Raw genomic sequence first — 6,000 nt, forward strand, 5'->3', positions numbered from 1 at the left:
CTTTTACACAGTAACAACCAGAGGTATGATTGAGCATAGAGTTTAGGCAAGTGAACTGACTACTATGGTCTCTTAATCACATTGATTCTATTTCGTGGATACTTCCAAGGAGGAAGGGAATCTGGAAAACATGTTTGTGGATAGGTAATCTTTGTTTTCCTCATTTGAAAGCAAATGTAAATGCCTTTACTTCTTCCTTAGTTTTTTTTTTTAATTTCTACTTAAGTGTTCTTGACATTTTACTGCACCCTTTTAAACTAATAACCAACTTAGTAATTTTTACTATTAGTAATAAGGGTTTTTTTCTGAGTAGTGGGATTATGGGTGATTTTAATCTTCCTTGGGCTTTTTGGTATTTTCAAAATTGTCTATGGTGTACATTTAATACTTAGAAATGCAATAAAATTCAAATAAAGTACTATATGCAGTTACTACTTTAACTCACGGAAAGGATGTAGTAGAAACTCTTCAGTCCTTGACTCTAGAACTGAACCAATCTTTACGCAGAAAGAAAGTAGGAGGAAGATTGGCCTGTCCATTAAATATATGTGTTTGCATTATAACAATGGGAAATTTGGCAGGAAAAAAATTTCTTGACAAAAAGCAAGGCTTTCAATTTCCATCCTAAATCATTCATATATAATATTGGTGGGGGGGGGGAATAATTGAGCAGGATTTCTTTAAATTAAAACATGTTTTATCTGAGGGAAATTCTCACTAATGTCTCTTCCTTCCTCTCAGAGCCTCTCCACAAATCCAACAAGAATATTCTCTTTACTGGGATAGAACTGGAGGCTAACAGCTGCATGAACTGGCTCTTCCTGGGTCAGTCACATTACTCAGGGGGTTCCATTCATGCTAAAATAACACCTGTAAGTCACGTGGAAAGAAGCTGCAGACTGAACAAACATGCTGAGCGGTTTTACTAGTGAAGATCAACATGGGAAAGTTAGCAAGTCTTTGTTTTTCCCATCCTTATCTTTTATCAGTAAATAAACATGAGTTCTTGTATTCTTTTTCCTGTGCAGTCCCTCATTTGGACAATACTATAGTCTCATTTTAAGGTACAAAATTCAGTGCCTGCTTAGAGGATCACAGCATGGAGTCATGATATTCACACCAGAGATGAAAGGCCAGTTAGTAGTAGTCCTAGGGGTTTTTGCTGTTCCCTTGCTCAGTTTCTCTAGACTTCTTTCCTTTTGCTATACAATTGCAGTGTAAACAACCTCAGGGAAATTAAAATGTTTAGACTTACAGTAAGAAGAAATAAAGGTGGACCACTAGAGAATTGTAGTAATCTATTTTTAAATTGATATTGTGTCTCATTTTTGTATACCTTTTGAAATAAGAGTAGATTATGTCTTAAAATTGCAAGTTTACAGTTTGATAACTGAAAAACATTTTTAAAAAGACAATTTTTAATACAAAGGTAGATAATTTAGGAAGACATAAATAAAATGAAGAAAATAAGTTACTTGTGATCTCACCAGTCTTTTTAGATATGCATCTGTTGATGTCACACATGTCTGTTTATGTATTTATGCACCTTTAAAATTATATTGTTTTTAATTTTACATTTGCTGTTTATAATTTAGCACACATTTTTCCATGTCATTATATACTGTTGTACAACATGTTAAATTGTTGCATATTATTTCATTATGCAAAACTTTCAAAAACAAATCCTACATTATCGAATGAGATTTATGATATAGAGGTTACATGTAAGCTTTAGATCAGATAGCTGGAAATGTGAATCCCAGCTTCACCACTAATTTGTTATATGACCTTGGAAAGTTAGTCTCAGAATTTCAGTTTCTTTGTCTACAAATGGAATAATAATGCTTAACTCATAAGATTGGTTCAAAGAGTATTCAGAACCCAAGACGTCTGACACAAATCGTCCTGGGAAAGGTGTCATTACTAGCAGTGTGCAAAACTGATTGTTTCCCTGCACTCTCACCAACACTGGTGTTACCCAGGCTGACAGTGCACTACCTCATTTGTTTTACTTAAAAAGAACTGCATTACTGCAATTAGAAGCTATATTTTAATTTGTAAGATATGTTTTCATATCAAAAATTACAAAGTCTGATTCTTAAAAATCTCTTTAAAAATATTCATTATAACTTTGTAATATACATCAAAAGCAAATTTTTAGAATATATTAGATCATACTTTACTGCCTCAATATTTTTCCTCATAATGTATCATAATGAATTGCTGCTCTGAAAACCTGAGTGCATAACTTTAAGAGAAATAGGAATAACCTGTGTAGGGATAATCTACTCAGTAACCAAGGCTATATTGTTTGTTCATTGTCTCTAGCCTCCTGCAAGTCAAGTGGTTGCACATAAAGAACAAGTATGTCGGCCGGGCGCGGTGGCTCATGCCTGTAATCCCAGCACTTTGGGAGGCCAAGGCAGGTGGATCACGAGGTCAGGAGATCGAGACCATCCTGGCTAACACAGTGAAACCCCGTCTCTACTAAAAATACAAAAACTTAGCCAGGCGTGGTGGTGGGTGCCTGTAGTCCCAGCTACTTGGGAGGCTGAGGCAGGAGAATGGTGAGAACCCAGGAGGTGGAGCTTGCAGTGAGCTGAGATTGTGCCACTGCACTCCAGCCTGGGTGACAGAGCGAGACTCCGTCTAAGAAAAAAGAAGTATGTCACAGGATGGAAAAGAAATACTCATTTATTTATTGGGGAGTCCAGTATACAAGAGGGTTTGGGGAAAGCATGAGTCAGAAGTTGAGTTGTCTACTACCTAAAAAAAAAAGGCTCAGGCACACTACAGAAAGCTTTCTACAAGAGAAATAAAAAAAAAAAAAACCTAAAATGAGGTTTTCAAAATTCTGTTTTCTTTCAAAATATTTTGTAAAACAATATTCTTAACATGATAACAATATGGTAATACCATGTAAGAAAGGCAGACTTAATCAATTAAAATTATTTTGGCAGAGGGCGAAGAAAGAACTATTATTAAATTGGCCATTTAAGATTAGAAGACAAGAGCTGAGCTAACTAACCAAACTGAAATATTATCTCATTCTCTGTGTTATCATTTTCAGTAGATAAACTCCCTCTAATAGAGGAAGTCCAGATTGACATGAAGGTGAAAATATCTGTTAAAATCCATAAGCTCAATCTGATTTTTTTTTTTAACCAAAGGAAAATATACTTCATTGTTAAAAGCATTTCTAGGTCTTTAATTAGCTTCTTGTTAAAATGAACTCACTTTAGTTTACTGGGTGGGGAGAGGGCTGCCTCAGAGTTTGGCCAGCCCCAACCCTGTCCCTCCCTGCCAAGGACAAAGCAGGGACCTTGTGTCTGAGGATCAGGGAAAATGGTTAAGAAGGAGAAGAAAAGAAAATTGCTTTTCCAGCTTTTTCAACTTCCTATGTAGCCTATAGAGAAAAGCAAAATCCCTTTGGGAGGAAATAACAAAAGTGCCAACAATAGATAGATGTATGAAGCCTGCATCCCTGCAGTGTACTGGAGCTCTTACCCTTATAATGGCCTTTATCGGAAGGCCAAATGCACATTTACTATAAACTGGTCCTACTTCCTGGGAGCCTCTCCCCTTCAAGTCATTCCTTGGCTCACTCCCTTCTCCTGCCAGAAATATCGAAGTCAGAAAAGGGGATAAAAGCTGTGAAAGTCCAGCTGCCTTGTTTGCTTTTCCTATGGCACAGTTGAGGTAGCCAGGTAGATAAGAGGTGTTCATAAAAGACCTCAAGAAACAGTTAACTGAAGAGTGTCAGGTAATAAGCAAGCCTCTTACAAAATCACTTGCCACTGTATTATGTCTAAAGGGCTCCACTTCAGCAGAAACCAAACAAAAAAGGCTCTAAAAAATTTACCTTAAAATTCTGTCTGGAACCTTTTCACTGCACATAGGTTGAATGTCTAATATGGGTTTGCCTAACCACACACTTTGATTTGTCAAATATTTAATTCCAACAATACTTCATGACCTCACTGTGCACTGCCACGCACATCTCCAGTAATCACAAGCATAGCAGGTACTGATGCCATAGCTCTTAATTGTCTTAGGAATTAAGAGAGGCAGCATCAGTACCTGCTAAGCTTGTTGATGAAAAGAATTGTTAAAAAGAGTTTATCAGGGCCGGGCGCGGTGGCTCACGCCTGTAATCCCAGCACTTTGGGAGGCCAAGGTGGGCGGATCACGAGGTCAGGAGACCAGCCTGGCCAACACGGTGAAACCCTGTCTCTACTAAAAATACAAAAAAATTAACCAGGTGTGGTGGCGAGCGCCTGTAATCCCAGCTACTTGGGAGGCTGAAGCAGCAGAATTGCTTGAAACTGGGAGGAGGAGGTTGCAGTGAGCCAAGATCACGCCACTGCCCTCCAGCCCAGGCAACAGAGCAAGACTATGTCTCAAAAATAAAAATAAAAAATAAAAATAAATGTAAAATTAAGTTATTATTGACTATAGTCACCCTGTTGTGCTATCAAATAGTAGGTCTTATTCATTCTTTCTAACCATATTTTGTATCCATCAACCCTCCCCATTTCCCACCCCTGCTCCCCTCACTACCCTTCCCAACTTATAGTAACCATCAATCTACTCTATTTTCATGAGTTCAGTTGTTTTGATTGTTAGCTACCACAAATGAGTGAGAACATGCAAAGTTTATCTTTCTGTGCCTTGCTTATTTCGCTTAATATAATGACCTCTGATTCCATCCATGTTGTTGCAAATGACAGGATTTCCTTCTGTTTTATGGCTGAATAGTACTCCATTGCGTATAGGTGCCACATTTTCTTTATCCATTCATCTGTTAATGGACACTTAGGTTTCTTCCAAATCTTGGCTACTGTTAATAGTGCTGCAATAAACATGGGTATGCAGATACCTCTTTGAAACACTGATTTCATTTTTGGGGGTTATTACCTAGCAATGGGATTGCTGTATCATATGGTACTTCTATTTTTAGTTTTTTTGTGGGAGAACCTCTATACTGTTCTCCATAGTGGCTGTACTAATTTACATTCCCACCAACAGTGCATGAGGGTTCACTTTTCTCCACATCCTCTCCAGCATTTGTTATTTCCTGTATTTTGGATAAATTTTAACTGGGGTGAGATGATATCTATTGTAGCTTTGATTTGCATTTCTCTGATGTTGAGCATTTTTTCATATACTCGTTGGCTATTTGTATGTCTTCTTTTTAGAAATGTCTATTCAGATCTTTTGCCCATTTTAAAATCAGATTATTAGATATTTTTGGCCTCTTTCATCTTAACTAAGCACTTATTACACACTGGCCATAACTTCTGCAGTATGAGTTGTGACAGCAAAACTATCATGAATTTCTTTTCTTTTTCACAATTTCATGCATGGAAGATTCATTCTTACAGTAGATGTGAGCATACAATTTTTTTTTTCGAGAACTTTCACCTTTTCACTTAAAGGAAACACTTTGTGGCTTTTCTTTGATATATCTGAATTGCCAGAATCACTAATCTTGTGTTTGGGGGCCATTATTAAGTAAAACAAAGGCAGTTTGAACACAAGCACTGACATAAGACAGTGAATTGGATAATTGAGGAGGCTACTTAAGTGTCTGACAAGAGGGTCAGGTCTACAGCATGGGTACACTGGACAAAGGGATGATTCATGTCCTGGGTAGGAAGGAGTGGGATGGTGCAAGATTTCATTACGCTACTCACAACAGTGCACCTGTGAATTGTTTATTTCTGAGATTTTCCATGTAATGTTTTTGGACTGCAGTTGACCTTGGGTAACTGAAACCATGGAAAGCAAAACCGAAGCTAAGGGGGGACTACTGTATTAAGGAAATGTAGCATATGAAAGGGCACAGGATTTGAATCTGAAGCACCTCTTTTGCCTGCTAGCTGGAGGACTTTGAGCAAGTCATTCAGTTTCCCTATTTCCAGGGTTATGATGGGACCCCATGGCTATTGGAATCATCTCAAAGATCCCTATTTCTCAGGCTAATCTCAAATTGTGATA

The sequence above is a fragment of the Nomascus leucogenys genome, unplaced genomic scaffold (genome assembly GCF_006542625.1).
Source record: "Nomascus leucogenys isolate Asia unplaced genomic scaffold, Asia_NLE_v1 Super-Scaffold_442, whole genome shotgun sequence".
Taxonomy (NCBI): Eukaryota; Metazoa; Chordata; class Mammalia; order Primates; family Hylobatidae; genus Nomascus; species Nomascus leucogenys.